Source organism: Giraffa tippelskirchi, chromosome 14 (genome assembly GCF_054371585.1).
Source record: "Giraffa tippelskirchi isolate mGirTip1 chromosome 14, T2T-mGirTip1v1.2.pri, whole genome shotgun sequence".
NCBI lineage: Eukaryota > Metazoa > Chordata > Mammalia > Artiodactyla > Giraffidae > Giraffa > Giraffa tippelskirchi.
Genome location: NC_137288.1, coordinates 26,576,192 through 26,596,586, shown reverse-complemented (window position 1 = coordinate 26,596,586; position 20,395 = coordinate 26,576,192). Strand labels below are relative to the sequence as shown.

Below are 20,395 nucleotides of genomic sequence, written 5' to 3'. Positions count from 1 at the left end.
AAGCTGACATTACAATGGAGAGGCAGAAATTAGCCAATGTGACTTAACACGTAATCAAATAATTAATACATTTTCGATAATTATAGCTATAAGCACTATAACAAAAACCACTAGTCAGGACTTCCTTGGTTGTCCAGTGGTTAAGACTGCACTTCCATGGCAGGGGACACAGGTTTGATCCCTGATTGGGGAACTAAGATCCCACATGCTGCATGGCGTGGCCAAAATTTATACAAAAATTAAATTACATTGAATAAATTTCATCTTCTTAAAAAAAAAAAAGAAATCAGAGAAAAGTGGTAGAAGACACAGGTAGACTGGAGTTTTGGTTTATTGAAAGTCTCAACTCTGGGTCTTAGGGGATTGCTTACAAAATTGGTTGTTCAGCGTAAATGAAACCAAAGGTCCTTTCTTGTGCCATCATTTTCTGAGTCCTTGATGCAGTGGGGAAAATGAAGTTGGTTTGTGCTGCTGGGAGACTTTCAATCATTTTTAATCACTACATTCAGCCAAAAGACGGTTACATGAGCCTCGGAAATATTCTTAATTTTCATCAATCAGAAGTGTCAATGTTAGTCGCTCAGTTGTGTCCAACTCTGCGACCCTATGGACTGTAGCCCACCAGGCTTCTCTGTCCATGGATTTCTCTAGGCAGGAACACTGGAGTGGGTTGCCATTTCCTTCTCCAGGGGATCTTCCCAACCCATGGATCTTACCCAGGTCTCCCACATTTCAGGGGGATTCTTTAACATCTGAACCACCAAGGAAGCCAAACATAGCTAGCAAACACAGATGGGTGACTTTATTCTAATCATCTTCTTTCTGTCTTTGTCCACTAAACTTGAAAAAGCAAATAACAGGGTGAAGAGGAACGTGGAAAATAGGACAAAATGCACTATTTCTGTTGACACTCCCAGTAATGGCAGTTTTCCCAAGCGTAAGAGAAAAGCAAAAGAACCTGAGACCAAAACTGGTATGCAGAACACACTAAGACATCCTAAAATCAATTTTTAAAAAACTATAGAAAAATGAACAAAGGGTATGAAAGAAAATTCAAATCAATTAATAATAAAGATGCTGAGCCTCATTAACAATCATAGAAATGATAACTGCAAATACAAAGAACGATCTGATCATAAACATAAAATTTTAAAAATCTGACAGTCATGAGGTGGCTGAGGAAGTGTAGAAATTAAACAATGTTGGGGGTTGGGAGAGATTTACACAACTGCTTTCAAGAATTCTCTAGTTCTCAGAGACTACGGTTGTACACAGTGTGTGGTAGCAATTTCCCTTCTAGGAATAACTCTGAGAAATCCTCACACATTGCACACATGGAGACGACCCCCAAAGCTCACTGTGGCATTGTTGGCATTGCTACTATAACAGAAATCTGAAGTCATCTACATCCCCAGTAACAGGAGAACAGTCATACTAATTTTGGTGTTTTCATAGCATGAAACACTATCCAGCATTTAAGTGAACTTTGCAGATAAATCTAAAAAATACAGAATTTTAAGCAAAATAAAACAAAACAAAACCCCAAAACACTTAATTTGCAAAATGATACATAAAGAATCACACAATTTATGTAAAGTTTTTGAAACATGCAAAATAATTATATATACTTGTATCTCCATCACACACACATGAAATATGGAAGCTAAAATACCAAAATCAAGAACCAGATTATAGGAGGCAGTGGGGTGGGAACTGGTAAGCACACAGAGGGCTTCATCTCTATCTGAATGTGCGATTTTTTTGAACTATAAAAGCAAATATGGAACAGTGCTAAGATTTAATAAAGCTGGATTGTAAGCACTTGGGTACTTCTTTTATTTGTCTGTACTTTTTGGCCACTTGATGCAAACAGCCAAGTCATTGGAAAAGACCCTGATTCTGGGAAGACTGAAGGCAAAAGGAAAAGTTGGTGGCAGAGAATAAGATAGACCGTACCACTGACATGAACTTGAACACATTCCAGGAGACAGTTAAGCACAGCAGAGCCTGGCATGCTGCAGTCCATGGGGTCACAAACAGTCAAACAGGACTTAGCAATGGAACAATTTTCAGAATGCTTGAAGTGTTTCACAATGAAAAAGAGGAGAAAAGATCACATTTCTCTGTGTTATTTGGTACCCATCGCTGCTGGGAGAGCCTTCTTGAGCCTTCAGTGCTACATCTGTACAGAGTGTGGTATGAGGTACCCCCAGCTTGGAGCAGGGACCTTCCATTGTTGGGGGCAGAGCCTCCCACCTGCTTCTACTTGGAACAAATGATTATTTGGGTATAAAGCAATTGGAAGCCTTTTTGTTAATCCTACAAATGCTTCCAGGGACCTGCATGCCAACCCAGCTGAAGGTAAAACATCTTTAGGCTAAAGACTGGGTTCAAAATCAAGGAAAGGGCTGGGAATGGCTCTTTAAGAAACTGGTGGTGAAATGAAAACAAGAGAGTATTAACCTGAGTTGGAGAAAAAAACATATTGTTTTGAGAAAAGACTTGATATTATTTGTAGGCAAAAATAACAGTAATTGCAAACAAAGCTCCATGTGTCAGAAGCATATTTCATTAATGGATTAACAAGAAAAATGCCTGGAAAATTTTCTTGCCAATAAGAATTTAAATTAGAACATTTGAAGAGAAATACGTGAGGGCATTTTTTATCTTTGAAGGAGCCTGAGAGACTTCTATAAGAAAAATAACTAATTTGGTCACTCTTCAGTCTAATAAATGTTGAATTATATAAGCAAATCCCAGTAAAAATAACATAAATCCAAACCCAACATTTTCATTGAAATTAATTCGAGGCAAATATCTGCTTGGACAGCTGGCTTAGAACCGAATAAACATTTACTTCAAAGTGTCACAGACTCACTCGATTTTATTTATTAATAGTTAACTCCTTGATGAGACATTCAGAAACAAGAGGTCCCGTGTGTGGACCAGAAGTGCTATGGCACCGTGCGGACTGCAGAGGGCACTCCAGAGAGCAGTTAAGAGAGTGATGGCCGCCATGGATGACAAGGTGCAGATATCAAACTCAACCCATAGTTTTATTTGAAATTAGTTCCTTAGAGAAGATGACATTTCTGCTTTCATTATTTCAGCATCTTACTGAAGAGGTGTAATGAGTGTCACAGAAGTGGGGCCCACATAACGTACAAATGGCTAAAAAAGAAAAACGTGTCACGGTTACTAGGCTTTTTCTCTAAATGATGACCCAGGTGGCGCTAGTGGTCAAGAACCTGCCTGCCAAAGCAGGAGACATGAGATGAGGGTTCCGTCTCCGGGTTGGAATGATCCCCTTGAGAAGGAAATGGCAACCCACTCCAGTATTCTTGCCGGGAGGATCCCATGGACACAGGAGCCTCGCGAGCTACCGCCCATGGGGTTGTAAAGAGTTGGAGATGACTGAAGCGACTTAGCATGCATTACACTGATACAGATTTTAGGATCTTAATTGGGAAAATATTTGTCTAACTGGACCTATTACTTTAGCACGATATAGACAGCTATTGGGCTTTCAAGGTGGTTCAGCGGTAAAGAATCTTCGTGCCAAGCAGGAGACTGCAAGAGGCATGGTGTCAATCCCTGGGTGGGGAAGATCCCCTGGAGGTGGAAATGGCAGTCCACTCCAGTATTCTTGGTGGGAAAATCCCATGAAGAGAGGAGCCTGGCGGGCTACAGACCATGGGGTCTCAAAAAGTTAGACATGACTTAGTGACTTCCCCACCACCACCACAACAATAACTAACCACTATTGAAATAATAATAGCTCAAAAGGAAATTGTTCCAAACCTGGCAGTATCAGGGGAGGGAACAAACCCAGCACCTGTCAGGAAATGAGTGGGTTGCTTTGCTTAACTCTTTATGGCAATTTTATAACTACTATTTTTTTCTATTTAAAAGTTGAAAAAATGGGTATGGATGGTCAGTTTGTTGCTTAGCATCACACAGATGACAAATGATGGAACTGAGAGTGGGAGTCAGGACAAAGCCATGGGCCTTGTTCTTTACTCTCTTATATTTTTTTTAATTTTATTTTTTGCTTTGTATCATGTTCAGAATGCACGTATATATACATATTTTTAATCTTTGGCCATAATTGTTGACTATGATCTTTGGCCATAGTACATATTTGAATTATCACTTTTTTAAAATGCTGTTTATCTTTTATAGAGACAATTGGCCATATTCTTAACCAACAATGGGGCTTTTCCTCCTTAACTATGGAAACATCCAGAAGGGGCAGCAGCACAGGTGGGCACAGGGCAGGCTACTGGAGGAAATGACTCAGGAGAGGCTTAAAGGACGAGCCTAGGTTAGCTGGGCAGGGGGAAGTGAAAAGATTTTCTAGGCGCAAGAAGCAGTGTGAGTAAAACTAAGGGCCATGAGAGAACATGTAGTGTGGTGGGAAGTAGAGACAATTCTTGATGACTAAATCATGAAGCCTGGAGTGAAATAACTATGGTTTCTTGTTTCCTCTGTCTTAATGACCATGAAGGAAAAAAAAAAGACTTGCGATGTTTCCTTGAGCAACGGAATGGAATGGAATAGAATAGAACAGAATACAACAGAATAGACTGGAATAGAACAGATGATTACAGACGCATCCTTTCTCTTATTTCTAAGAAGTGTCCTGATATTGCCTAGTTGGAATTTCCTCTTCCTCTGGCTTCATTATAGACAGCCTATAGCAAGGGCATTGAGAACTGTCAGAAGAAGAAATAGGCAGATCCTGGAAGGTGGACAGAGGAACAACGTGAAGGGTAGCCTGGAAAGTTTGAGAAGTGGAATTCAGGCATGAGAAGAAGCATGTGGGGAAATACCAACTGTCCATCTGAGATGGGCAGTAACAGGGCTGGGGCTGTTAATGAGGCTTTACTGTATATTATTCACGTCTCCCTCGTCCACCCAGTCATGGCGTTTTTCCTGTAAGATTACAGAAAAATCACTGTATCTTCTCCTAGGCTACTTTAACAAGGAATAAAACTTGTACATATTTAAAATAATAAGCTCTTTCACATATTTAAAATGTATGCAAAAACACATGCATTGTTTTTGCATACATTTTAAATTATTAGGAGTGGTTGTTTAAAAATCTATTTTCTACTTTTCCCCAAGAAATACAAGGATTCTTTATTACTCTGATGATATCCATGAGGGAGTCAAGTTCTTTATCAGAAATGGTTCTGAAAAGTTTACAATAATTTTAGCAAATGATTTTGATTTGATTTATCTTCAAAGTTGATTAAAAGAAATGTATCCAAGTAGTCAAAATACTTTGTACATTAAAACCTAAAAGAGAAGGGAATACATTCCCCTGCCTATAGATATAAATACCAATCCATATATTTTAGGTAAATTCTGCTTCAATGCACTAAAAATTGCACATATCATGTAGAACTGCTTTCAAAGCTTTGAATCACTTTCTCAACATCAATGCATTTTCAAAGAAACTGGCTTGGGATAAAAAAATCAAACATGGGAAAGTCATTGAATTTCAATCAGCAATTCATTACACAAAGTTCAAATGTGGAAGCAATTACTGCTAAGTTTTCTTAGAATTGAGTTTTATCAGACAAATACAAATGATTATAAACAGCCTTAAGCCATCTTATGGCCTTTAAAGAAGCCCAACTCCTGTCAAAAATGTTCACCTTCCGTTGACTGCTACTCTACCTGTGAGTTTTCTAAAGGAAGTGTTCCTCCCTGTTCTCAGACACAATTCTTTAACTACTTGTCAATTCTGCTTCTTTTTGTTTTAAAGAGAAAGTGTGATTTCTCAGCTACACATATGTTGAAGTTCATCTCAGTGGTATTCTTGTGAAATTCAATAACTACCTTAACTCAGTGTATGTACACCTATTTGAATAGAATCTGAGAAGAATCGCTGCAAAGGATGAAGAATCTGAGCTAGGAATGGATAGCATTAGTTTCAAGCAGAAACCTATACATTTTTGACTGTACATAAAAATGTGTTCCTAAATTCTGAGAGCAGCTGCACAGTTTTGAAATTACTTCTGGATAAAAATATGTAGAAGTGGAAATGTTTATTTGTACTCTTTTTGTAAGATTCCACATATAAGTGACATCATGTGATATTTGTCTTTCTCTGTCTGACTTCACTCAGTACGTCAATTTTTAGGTTCATCCATGTTGCTACAAATGACATTCTTTCATTCCTCCTACAGATGAGGAGTATTCCATTGTGTACCACATCTTGTTTGTCCATTCCTCTGTTGATGGACATTTAGGTTACTGCTATGTCCTGGCTATTGTAAATAGTGCTACTCAATACTCTGTAATGACCTTTATAGGATGTGAGAGTTGGACGGTGAAGAAAGCTGAGCGCTGCAGAATTGATGCTTTTGAATTGTGGTGTTGGAGAAGACTCTTGAGAGTCCCTTGGACTGAAAGGAGATCCAATCAATCCATCCTAAAGGAGATCAATCCTGGGTGTTCAGTAGAAGGACTGATGTTGAAGCCGAAACTCCGATACTTTGGCCACCTCATGCGAAGAGTTGACTCATTGAAAAAGGCCCTAATGCTGGGTAGGATTGGGGGCAGGAGGAGAAGGGGACGACAGAGGATGAGATGGCTGGATGGCATCACCGACTCGATGGACATGGGTTTGGATAGACTCTGGGAGTTGGTGATGGACAGGAAGGCCTGGCGTGCTGCAATTCATGGGGTTGCAAAGAGTCGGACACGACTGAGCGACTGAACTGAACTGAACTGAATCTAAAAAGTGTGGATATATGCATATGTATAACTGATTCACTTTGCTGTACACCTGAAACTAATATATTACAAATCAACTATACTTCAAATTAAAAAAAGAAAAAAAAAAAAACCCAAAATATGTAGAAGTTGAAAAGAAGGCAAAAAGGATAGGTGGCATATATTTTCAGTGTTGCATGGAGGTGAACGCTGTCCAAGAATTGTCTAGACAGTTTAACCACTTCTTTAGTCTTAACAAAAGGCCCCAGGTGTAGTGTAACTAAACGTCAAAGTGGAGATACAAATAATTTGTCTGATGGACCAGATCAGCACCAAAGTTTATGGCCTTTTGAGACATGTACCAGTTTTATATATAATTCAAGAATCTTACCATCTCATAAATAACCTCCGAATCAGTCATAATATTTCACTGTCTTTCTATTAATTAATGAGTTAAGTAGAATCTCTTACATGTGGTCATATTATATTTGTGCAAGAGATAGGATTTTATCTTTTGGAAAATTTTAATTTCAGTCTCACTGGAACAATCAGAATCAATGATAAAGATAAGATAAAGATAATGATGCAAGTAAGATTTTCTATAGAAAGGAATGTTTAAGATTGGATGGAAATTAAGAGGACTAAAAGGCCCATTCCATATTGGAAACAAGAGAATTGGCATATGAATATTGAATAGGGAAACAAGAGAATTTGTCTGATCTGAACTTTACCACAAATGAAATTTTTGTTTCCATCCATCATTTAATTATTCCAGAATGTCCCATTTCTTTAAAAGGAAGATATCTAATACACATAGTTCTACATTTCAAATAAATGGAAAAAATGAAATAATTTTGGTCATAATAGAGCCACATGCATGAAAAGATTAAACATTATATAAATGGGATTTAATGGGTGATAAGTAAAATGCTAAAACATAAAGAAGCAATACTATGCTTCAAAGCTAGTACTAATTTGTTGGGCACTGTCTGTAAATGTCAAAAGATGTAAAAACAAAATGATATGACTGACAAGGGCTTAATTTCCAAAATATACAAATGGGTCATACAACTCAATGAAAACAGCAACAACAACAAAAAAACCCAAACCACCCAATCAAAAAATGAGCAGAAGACCTAAGTAGACATTTCTCCAAAGAAGACATACAGATGGCCAATAGGCACATGAAAAGATGCTTAATATCCCTAATTATTAGATAAATTTAAATTAATTTCACCATGAGGTATCACCTCAAACCAGTCAGAATAGACATCATTAAAAAGTCTACAAATAGCAAATGATGGAGAGGGTGTGGAGAAAAGGGAATCTGCCTCCAATGTTGGTAATTTGGTGCAGCTACTATGGAATATAGAATGGAGGTTCCTAAAAAAAACTGATAATAGAGTTAACCATATGATCCAGCAATCCCTGGGCATATATTTGGAAAAGACAAAAACTCTAGTTTTGAAAAGATATATAAACCCCAACGTTCATAGTAACACTGTTTACAATAGCCAAGACCTGGAAACAACTTAATGTCCATTGACAGATAAATGGATAATGACAAGGTAGTATAAATACACAATGGAATACTATTCAGCCATAAAAAGAATGAAATAATGCCATTTGCAGCAACATGCATGGACTTAGAGATTATCATACTAAGTGAAGTAATTCAGAAAGAGAGATAAATACCATATGATATCACTTACCTGAGGAATCTAAAATATGACACAAATGAGTCTATTTATGAAACAGCAACAGTCACAGACACAGAGAAGAGACTTGTGGTTGCCAAGGGGAAGGAGAAGTGGAGGAGCCATGGAGTGGAAGTCTGGGATTAGCAGATATTCTTCCCCATTATGGTTTGTTACAGGATAGCGAATATAGTTTCCTGTGCTATAGAATAGGACCTTGGTGTTTATCTATACATAATAGTATGTATATGTATTCTATACATAATATTTTGCATTCTATACATAATAGTTTGCATCTGCATTACACATAGTAGGTATTAATTAAATGTTTAGTGAGTAATGAACAGAAATTCTCCCTTGAGAAGACCTGAGTTTTGCCATGTCCATCTGACTGCATGATAGATCTTGATTCTTTGAAATTATGAAACACCAAACTGTAGCAAAAGGAATGGCTACGGATGTTTAAATATGGGCCAATCTGTTTCATGATTGAGGAATACTTCTGCAAAAGTCTTATCAGTATGAAGGAAACTTTAGTTTTTAGTAGGATATAGATTGGACTAAAGCAGACAAAGCAAAAATAAAACAAACAAACAACAGCAGCGGGGAAAAAAAAAAAAAAAAACCCTTATATTTTCTTTTCCTCCAACTCAATACATACTGGATCACCACCTATCAGCAGACTGGCAAGATAACCTTCAATTCTGCCATGTACCAGTACGACTATTTAATTTCTCTGAATCTCTGTCTCTTAGACTATGTCTCTTAGACTATGAGATACCAAAGTTTGCTTTCACCTCTGGAGACTTCCTTGGTGGTCAGGTGGGAAAGAATCCACCCACTGATGCAAGGAATGTGGGTTCTGTCTCTAGGTCCGGGAAGATCCCACATCCTGAGGGTCAGTTAAGCTGATGCCTCACAACTACTGAGCCCATCTGCCTCAGAGCCCCTGCTCCACAACAAGAGAAGCCACCAGAGCAAGACGCCTGTGCTGCTCAATGAAGAGCAATCTGTTTGCCACAACTGGAGAAAGCCCGCGCGCTACAATGAAGACTCAGCACAGCCAAAAATAAAAACAGTGAACAACAACAACAAAAACTTCCTTGAAAATGATTTAGTATATTTGAGTGAATATAAAGAAGCATCTAGTAGGTACCAGGAATGTAAGTAGTCCTTAATAAATTACATTTACAAATTCTGTAAAGAGATAAGGCATCTAATAGATAAGAATAAATAAGAAAGTGGAGATCATGAGTGGTTTTGAGATTTTTCAAAAGAAATATTAAGATGATATAAAACCCCTACAGTAATTGGAACACAGGCTTCCTATCGCTGAGGCCTTTGATGCTTTATTATTTTCTCTATGTGCAGGAAGTTATTACTGGATATACATTCATATTTTTCACCTTTATTTGTTCAAATGTGTCAGGATGTCAGGAGATGGATTTTAACTATCAAATTGAAGTGAAAGTTCAATACTTTTATTATTATAATTGTACTTTATTCTGTGTATGAAAAACATATTTGTAAAAATAGAATAATTACATATTTGCTTGACTCATAAAGAGCAGGGTCAAAGCAGACCGTTAGGTATTTTCAGTCAAATATTAACATTATATCAAAAGCTGTGACAAAAAAGAGATTTCTATTTAAAGCAATAGCGATTTTTTTTTTCATGAGTGTTGCTTCTGTGTAGAAACCTAAAGCTGAATGGTATAGATTTTAGTCAGTCAGTAAAAGGTAGGTATAAATGGAAATATTTTAAAACTTAAAGATTTCAAAAACAAAAAAGGGACTTGGGTTATGTCTAAGAAATAAATTCTACACATAACAGAAAGAAACAAAGTGAAAACTGTACAAAAGTAGCCCAAGGCACTTTGTCTAAAGTAAAAGACTTTATTTTTAAATATATAAAAATATACTTTTTTTTCCTTTGCTTTTGGTTCTGCGATTTTTTTATGTGTACTTTCTTACCAGTTGCAAAATCTTCCCAAATATCATTATCATCATCATCATCACCATCACCATCATCAAATCCCTTGATGAAAATCAAGTATATATTGCAAAATTTTATAAGTATGTACCTCACTATATTTTGTTGGGCGTAGATATTATTTTATATCTACTGTATGTCAACACACAGAGTAGTAATAAGCTGGTTGAAGTGAAGAAACAAATCTGTCTCTCCATGATCACAGGTGAAACATGAACAATAGTAGATCTCAGAGATATTTAAAGAACTTCATGAGCTTTGCAAACCATCTCATGTGGATCATGGTGTTTTATCTCCTAAACATCCCAAAATTATTTTTAAAATGTTGACAGTTTTGAAAATGCTTTAGCAAGAAAATGTATTTTAAATCTATGTTATTTTGTAGGATAGCAACAGAAAGATTTTTCTTGAAAGTGCCCATAAAGAATTGAAATTTTCTCCCAATTAAAGGCAGAAAAAGTATCAGTACTTTTATCAGGGAGTCAAGGGTTTCCTGCTATTGCTGACTTAAGGATTACTGCTACAAGTGATTGACATGTCACTTTGGACAGACCATATGATAAAGCTATGTGAAGTCTGCGCATGGACATGGGGTGGAAAGTGGAAAGAATTTTATGCTAAGAGTGAGAAGATAGAGGTTCACACTGACCCTGTCTGTGTACTGCCTGTTAAGTACTTGAAGTTCAAGGAGACTGTTCTGCTTACCAGAAGGGCAACACAGGCTTTGCTCTGAGTCTACCTTTTGCTTCAATTTTTCTAGGCTGAAGGAAATAGAGACTAGAAATTTCCTTAGTTGGACAAGAAAGATAAACTGTTATCAGTGATATCAGCAATTTTAAAAAGACAAAGAAAGATAGAGTTAAAGAATGTGCATGAATAGCCTTCTCTTCTTGATTTCTTATTCAGAATAGTGGGTAAGACTGAATTAAGTTGTTAGAACAGATTTGACTAGACTAAAATAGAAAGATTTGAGATTTGTGGTCTCCTATGCTATTCTTGATTGATTTAGATAGTATGGCATTTGTAAGGTTAAATTCTCAACCTGTTCATTTATTTAAAAATATGTGTCTATTGGGTTATAACTGCTGCTGCTGCTAAGTCGCTTCAGTCGTGTCCGACTCTAGGCGACCCCGTAGACGGCAGCCCACCAGGCTCCGCCGTCCCTGGGGTTCTCCAGGCAAGAACACTGGAGTGGGTTGCCATTTCCTTCTCCAATGCATGAAAGTGAAAAGTGAAAGTGAAGTCGCTCAGTCATGTCCAACTCTTCGCAACCCCACGGACTGCAGCCTACCAGGCTCTTCTGTCCATGGGATTTTCCAGGCAAGAGTCCTGGAGTGGGGTGACATTGCCTTCTCCATTGGGTTATAACCGTTGTAGGCTATTGTTCCAGGGTTTTAGGAATACAGCAGGGAACGGCAAAAAGTCCTGCCCTCATGAACTTTATATTATAATGTAGCAGTGCAAGCAGAAAACAGATACATAGGGTATGAGATAGCGGTAAATGCTACAGAGAATCAAAGCAAAGATGGTAGGAAACATTAGAAAGGAGAAGACCCCTGAAGTTTTAAATAGAACAGTCAGGGAAGACCAGCTGGCTACACTTACCTTTGAGCAAAGACCCTCAAGGAGGTGAGAGAGCAAGCCTTGTGAATGCAAGAGCCTCAGCAGAGGGAAGGAATGGTCAATGTGAAGTGAAGTCACAGAAGACCAATGTTCAATGACAAAAAGCCCAGTGTAGGTGCAATTCAGAGTTTGAGGGGAGGGTTTGTAGATTAAGTTGGATTGGGGACCAAATTGTGTGGAATGTTGCAGGCTCTTTGATGACTCTGGGTTTTATTTTGCAGGAAAATGAAACCCAGTGGAGTATTTTGAATGGAGGAGTGAGACACCTCAACTCACGCTGATCAAGATCATTCTGGTTGTTGGATTGAGAATAGATGGCAGAAGCAGGAAGATCATTTTAGGAGGTTCCAGTACTTACAGGGGAAAATGGAAGCTCAGCCCTATGTAGGATGTGATGAGTAGCTGGATTCTAGGGAAGGTATTGAGAAGGTGGAGTTGTCAGGACCAATGGATAGATGTGTGAGAGAGAAAGAAGGCTGCCTGAGCATCTGGAAGGTTGGACCCACAGTCAACACAAATAGGGACCTTAAGAGAAGCGGGTTTTGGGGGGAAGATCGAGAGCTCAGTATCAACATATTAAGTTTGATGTGACTACTGCACATATAATTGGATGTTCCAAGTAGACAAGTGAATCTACATGTCTGGAAATCAGGAGAGAGGTCTCGGCTGAAAAGACATATTCTGATTATCAGCACTTTGATAACATTGAAGGTATCGTAAAACTATATGTGATCATCTTAACTGTGAATGTAAAAAAGGAAAGGAAGAGACTCCAAAACTGAGCCTTGGAGTACTTCCAAGGTAAGGGGTCATGAGAGATCAGAAGGAAAACAGGAAAGGATGGAATGAGAGGTATGTTTCCAGGACAAGGAGTTTCCACAGTGATATCACACATTTCTTTCTTCTCCCTTAAAAGCATCCTTGGACCTGAGCCCTTGTCTCAGGGCCGGGGCAATGGGATGATCCAGAAGGATGGGATGGGGAGGGAGGTGGGTGGGGGGTCCAGGAAGGGGAACACATGTAAACCCATGGCTGATTCATGTCAATGTATGGCAAAAACTATTACAATATTGTAAAGTAATTAGCCCCCAACTAAAATAAATAAATTTATAAAAAAAAAAAAAAAGCATCCTTGGAGAACTGAGATTATTACACAAACAATTTTGAAACTTTGTAAGTCAAGATTTCTTGGTGTACAAACTGGATGGGGGAAGGGAGCTCTGGATGTATAAAAATGTCTTGCATTCCCTGGTAGCTCAGTGGTAAAGAATCTGGCTGCCAATGAAGGAGACGCAGGTTTGATCCCTGGGTGTTGGTGGGGGGGATGAAGGGGTGGGATTGGGGGTGGGGGAAGGGAGGGAGGAAGATCCCCTGGAGAAAGAAATGGCAATCTACTCCAGTATTCTTGTCTGGAAAATGCCATGGACAGAGGAGCCTGGTGGGTTACAGCCCATGGGGTCTCAAAAGCGTTGAACATGACTTAGTGACTAAACAGCAACAAATTGCACTTTGGGGAGCCATGAAATCTGACTACCTGAGCAACTAAAATGGTCTTTTAAGATCTGTTTAGTTTTTTCCTTTATGAAAGGCAGATTTCTCTATTTCTCTGAGGTCAGCTGTACGGTTCACTATGCCCTCGGTTAGAAAACTCTGGAAATTACAGTTTTCTGAGCACCTGGGATGTGGAGGTGACAGGCTGACAACTATTGAGAACTGACAAGAATCCCTGAAATATTAAATGTTTCTTCACAGACACTTCCTAAGGGCTGAACATATGTTTCTCTATTGACAAAAACGCATTTGTTTCAACCTCAGATGTAGCCATTTCCAAAATGTTCATCAGTAAGGATTGAGAAGAAGGAATTTCAACATTTTGCTTAAAAAATTGGATATAAACCAGGGAAGTAAAGTGAAAGAATACTTTACTTTTGTTAACTTATTATGAAAATGTTCAAGTATACAGAAAAGTTGAAAGGATTTTACAGAGGAAAGTTTTATGTCCACCACCTGGATTTTACCAATAAAATTTTAATATAATTATGTATACATTCTGCTATTCATTTATCAATCCATCTTTTTTTTTTAATGCATTTCAAGGTACCTTGCCAATATTAGTTTTCTTCTAAATACTTCAGCATGTATGTCACTAAGTACATTGGGTATTTGTTTTTGTATGTACATTTGTGGATGAAATTACCTTAGAACACAAATATGCATTCTGTTTAAGAAGAGCAGGTGAAGGCCTTCCCTGGCAGTCCCGTGGTTGAGATTTCGCCTTCCCGTGCCGTGGGTGCAGGTTCGATCTTTGGTCCTGGGGAGCTAAGATCTCGCATGCCTCTCGGCCAAAAGAAAAAAAGGAAAACCCAAAACATAAGACAGAAGCAATAGTGTAACAATTTCAATAAAGACTTTAAAAATGGCCCACATTAAAAAAATAAAAAATAAAGTGCACGTGACTAAGATGGTTAACATTTACACACCACCTAGTGTGCACCAGATATTTGCCATATGTCATTTTGCTTCAAAGTTTTACTCTGAGAGGTATTATCTCCATTTTACAAATGAGCTATTAATATTCATATGTGCTCTCTACTACACTTTCCTGTTTCCCAGAGCTTCCTTCTACCTGTAGATAGTGGGGTCAATCAGGGTTACCCAAAACATTACCGACTCAATGGACATGAGTTTGAGCAAACTCCAGGAGATAGTGAAGGACAGGGAAGCTTGGCGTGCTGCAGTCTGTGGCATCACAAAGAGTAGGACATGACTGAGCAACTGAACAACAACAATAACAAAAGCTTCCATTCTTGGCTTGCCTCTCCTTTGCCTTCTTGCTTTTCCAGTTGTTTCATTTTCTTGATCTTGTTTGAGACTAGATGACAACTAGCCAATCAGTTTAGTTATCATGGCAATGTTCTATGAATCTTAGTGTACTAATATTTTCTTCCTGTGACAAAAAATATATTTACTCTGAGGCAAGCTCTCTGGAGACAGAGGGTCTTTATCTGAAGGATAAACTCAATGGTGACAATTTTAGGTGCTCTTTTAATTTAGATGGGTTGAAAATGTATTTCAAGAGGCAGGCATTTGAATATTTCTAATATGTATATTTATTTACTACATTTATATACATTTATAACGGTTTCTAGACTGTTGTTCATAGTTTCTAGACATATTACTTTTCCATATCCATCACTAGAAACTCAGATAGCTCTGACTTGGTTCAAGACAGTACCTGAGAGTTTCAGAACCTTCAGACCTACTCAGGATGCCTCCATGAAGGCATATTTAGTATCCATACAAACAATATATCCAGGATTCTGGTTTCTATTCCTTGACCTCCTTGCACACACGCATGCATGCTAAGCCCCTTCAGTAATGTCTGACTCTGTGCAACACCATAGACTGTAGCCCGCCAGTCTCCTCTGTCCAAGGAATTCTCCAGACAAGAATACTGGAGTGGGTTGCCATGCCCTTATCAAGGGGATCTTCCTGACCCAGGGATCGAACTCACGTCCTCTGTGGCTCCTTGAGCTCCTTATTTTCAGTGAATTATTTTTCCACATTCTGACTCCCTTAACAGTGGTCACATCCTTCCTTGATGATCACAATAAATTCATGACTCCTAGACCTTGATTTTAAGAATCCCACTCATTGACTATCACCTTCCATCTATCTCACTGTATCTAATTTCCACATTCCCCAAAACCCTCAATTTATTGCTTTGAAAGCTATTATATTCCTAACCATTTCTTACACCTGTAGTTCACCCGTTTTTCCTCATCCACTGCAGGGTAGATGGTCCATATTTGCAATTACTCCTTTACCTTCTCTCCTGTACTTGTCTGGGAGAAACTCAATCCTGTTATAGACTTTCTTCCTACCATTTTATCTCTGGTACCCAGAAAATATCCTGGCAACATCTAAAGGCTGTGTAATTATTTGATGAGGGAAGAATGATGAATGGCTAATGGGGGAATTTTATACATTCATGTAAGATTTACCTTGAATCTTTCATTTCTTCTAGGATGTTCTGAATTACTTGGGATGATATGGGAGAGACCAGATATTATCAGTTAGTACCTCTTGGTCTGCAGTTTTCTATGTACCATTCAACTGCAGCTCCACTGTACAAGGGTTCCTGCCAATGGCTGGAAGCTCAACACACTGGAAGCTCTGAGAAGACACCCCCTCTCTTGGCAGTTGCTCAGGGGCCCAGGGGGGACCCTCTCGGCAGTTCATCTCACTTCTATTGGCAGCAGCTTCCTGGAAAATCTTGGGCTGCTAATGTAGACAGTTCCAAGAAATTCTTAGTAAAATAACACACAGTGTTTCCAGCGTCCACCCAGGGGTACTCCCCTCTTCACAAAGCTTTTGGCTACGTTAAATCAGCACAGACCAGGGTTCCTTGAGGGCAGCTCTGGCTTTTTCAAAGGTAAGAAATTTTATTTTTACTATCTTGCCTTTCAAAAACAAAATTCCTTAAGTTTCCCAAAGTGCTCCAGGGGAAGCAATGAGTGTGACCGCAAACACACAGCTACATTCCCATCTGTCTCCTCTTCCCAGCTTTGGTGGAGGGTGACCTCTTATGCTGTTTGAGGGAGTTCTTTGCAGATCATAATATGGGGAGCCCATCACTCCTTTCTGGCACTCTCTAAACTCAGGTATCAAGAAAAATTCCCATTGGTTTTTCCCTTGTATCCTCTGCCCATAGGACTCAGGACCTTGAGATTCAGCAGTAGCCCTGCATTTATCATTCCTCTTCCTCCAATACCCCTCCACAAAAAGTTAAAAATACAAATAGAACTGTATTTGTCAGCTCTAGGTTAAAATCTGTGTGCAATATATTCAAAATTCTCTCTCACAGGTAAAACGTTTGAGCACCCCTTTCTTCCTCTAGACTAGAGCAGTTTTCCAAATTTGCCTAATTAAAGAATCACAATACTTGTTAAAAATCTAAATACACAGTAGTCTGTGATCAACCTCTTGAGTTTCAGTTCAATTCAGTCACTCAGTCGTGTCCGACTCTTTGCGACCCCATGAATTGCAGCACACCAGGCTTCCCTGTCCATCACCAACTCCCGGTGTTTACCCAAACCCATGTCCATCGAGTCGGTGATGCCATCCAATCATCTCATTCTCTGTCATCCCCTTCTCCTCCTGCCCCCAATCCTTCCCAGCATTAGGGTCTTTTCCAATGAGTCAACTCTTCACATCAGGTGGCCAAAATATTGGAGCTTCAGCTTCAACATGGTCCTTCCAATGAACATCCAGGATTGATCTCCTTTAGGATGGATTGATTGGCTCTCCTTGCAGTCCAAGGGACTCTCAAGAGTCTTCTCCAACACCACAGTTCAAAAGCATCAATTCTGCAGCGATCAGCTTTCGTCACCGTCCAACTCTCATATCCATACATGACCACTGGAAAAACCACAGCCTTGACTAGATGGACTTTTGTCAGCAAAGTAATCTCTCTGCTTTTAAATATGCTACCTAGGTTGGCCATAACCTTCCTTCCAAGGAGTAAGCGTCTTTTAATTTCATGGCTGCAGTCACCATCTGCAGTGATTTTGGAGCCCCCAAAAATAAAGTCTGACACTGTTTCCACTGTTTCCCCATCTATTTCCCATGCAGTGATGGGACCAGATGCCATGATCTTAGTTTTCTGAACGTTGAGCTTTAAGCCAACTTTTTCACTCTCCTCTTTCACTTTCATCAAGAGGCTCTTTAGTTCTTCTTCACTTTCTGCCATAAGGGTGGTGTCATCTGCATATCTGAGGTTATTGATATTTCTCCCGGCAATCTTGATTTCATCTCGTGCTTCTTCCAGCCCAGTGTTTCTCATGATGTACTCTGCATATAAGTTAAATAAGCAGGGTGACAATATACAGCCTTGACATACTCCTTTTCCTATTTGGAACCAGTCTGTTGTTCCATGTCCAGTTCTAACTGTTGCTTCCTGATCTGCATACAGATTTCTCAAGAGACATGTCAGATGGTCTGGTATTCCCATCTCTTTCAGAATTTTCCACAGTTTATTGTGATCCACACAGTCAAAGGCTTTGGCATAGTCAGTAAAGCAGAAATAGATGTTTTTCTGGAACTCTCTTGCTTTTTCGATGATCCAGTGGATATTGGCAATTTGATCTCTGGTTCCTCTGCCTTTTCTAAAACCAGCTTGAACATCTGGAAGTTCACGGTTCATGTATTGCTGAAGCCTGGCTTGGAGAATTTTGAGCATTACTTTACTAGCGTGTGAGATGAGTGCAATTGTGTGGTAGCTTGAGCATTCTTTGGCATTGTCTTTCTTTGGGATTGGAACGAAAGCTGACCTTTTCCAGTCCTGCGGCCACTGCTGAGTTTTCCAAATTTGTTGGCATATCGAGTACAGCACTTTCACAGCATCATCTTTGAGGATTTGAAATAGCTCAACTGGAATTCCATCACCTCCACTAGCTTTGTTCGTAGTGATGCTTTCTAAGGCCCACTTGACTTCACATTCCAGGATGTCTGGCTCTAGGTGAGTGATCACACCATCGTGATCATCTGGGTCGTGAAGATCTTTTTTGTACAGTTCTTCTGTGTATTCTTGCCACCTCTTCTTAATATCTTCTGCTTCTGTTAGGTCCATACCATTTCTGTCCTTTATCGAGCCTATCTTTGCATGAAATATTCCTTTGGTATCTCTAATTTTCTTGAAGAGATCTCTAGTCTTTCCCAATCTGTTGTTTTCCTCTATTTCTTTGCACTGATCGCTGAGGAAGGCTTTCTTATCTCTCCTTGCTATTCTTTGGAACTCTGCATTTAGGATACCAGTTTATTTGGGGGAAGAAGAGGAGGGCTGGCAGCTGTCTTAATGCTCACAGATGATTCAAGTAACCGGGCAAGTTTGAGAATTTCAGATCAGAAAGTAGGAATGCTGTTATTTCGATCATTCGTATTCCCATTCAGCCCCACTGTCTGGAGAATGGAAAAGGTGTCCCTTCTTTCCTGTTTTTCTGTCTTTGTTACCAAATGGACTGAACCTCTGTAAAAAGTGAATGACTAGAGGGAAAAAAATGAGAGTCAAATAGTTGAAATATTTCAGAAGCTCAGTTTCAACCGTAGATCAATGTAAATTCATTTCTGTCTTAGTAAGATTGAGTTGCTATAACAAAAATGCCATAGACTGAGTGGCTTTCAGAGACTGGGGAGTTCAGATCTAGGTGTTGGCAGGTCCCATGTCTAGTGAGAACCTGCTTCGTCATTCACGGAAGGCCGTCCTGTACTATATCTTCACGTAGTAGAATAAGCAAGGGAGCTAGCCAAGGTTTTCTTTTTCTTTTCTTTTTTTTTTTTTGTATAAAAGAACTAATAAGAAAGGCTTAGATGTGAGTAGAATTAAGTGGGGTTAAAGGTTGATCTTGGATTGTAATCATCTCTTTCTATTTTAGTTTCTAACACTGTAGTTTTCTTGTAGGAGAGTTACAAGGTTTTCACCAAGTCATATCACTTGAATTTTTCAAACCATTCCACTGCCATTGTCTTATTTAATGTTCTCATCTCTTCCCTGGCATGTCTGAAAAACCCTGTTACTGGATTTACTCCATTTTATCTCTTGCATATCCATCATTTAAACAACTACTGCTTGAAACAGCTGGCTATGCACTGCCTATGGGGAAAAAACTGATTTCCTCAATGTTAAGTATAACACTCTTGCCTCTTTGCCACTTATGTAGTTTATAACTGCTTAAATATTGTGCTGCTAGACTTATACATCTTCTGCAGAGACTGTGTCTCACCTGTGTATTTCTGGTACTCAGCACATAGATTCTTCTGGAGAAGGAAATGGCAACCAACTCCAGTATTCTTGCTTGGAAAATCACAAGGAGTATGACATGCTATAGTTCATGGGGTCACAAAGAACCAGACATGACCGAGTGACTGAACAGCAATAGTTCCCCTCATAAGAGTGCCATTCTTCTGACATAATCTCCTTCAAAGTCCCTACCTACTAATATCATCTCACTGAGCATTAGGATTTCAAAATATGCATTTTGAGAGGACACATTCAGTCTATAGCATTCATTTTTTATTATTTAGGCATTTTCAAACTTGCATAAATGATTCCAAACATTGTGAATGAAAAAAAAGTTAAAATTGTAGTCATTATGAAATAGGATCAATGCTTTTCAAAATATACAAACAGCTCATACAATTCAACAACAAAGAAACTGACAACCTAATTGAAAAATGGAGAGAAGGCATAAATAGATATTTCTCCAAAGACACACAGATGGCCAACAGGCAAATGAAAAGATGTTCAACATCACTAATTATTAGAGATATGCATATCAAAACTACAATGAGATACTAC

At 38.8% G+C, this 20,395-nt stretch overlaps 1 long non-coding RNA gene across 1 annotated transcript in view; it reads left to right on the top strand.

The window, feature by feature from the left end:
• Positions 1 to 20,395, top strand: part of LOC145534461 (uncharacterized) — a 46,554-nt gene that overhangs the window by 7,246 nt on the left and 18,913 nt on the right. Inside the window, exons 2-3 of the long non-coding RNA XR_014074646.1 lie at positions 12,261 to 12,750; positions 16,067 to 16,474. This is a non-coding gene — a long non-coding RNA (uncharacterized LOC145534461). The remainder of the gene's footprint in view (positions 1 to 12,260; positions 12,751 to 16,066; positions 16,475 to 20,395) is intronic.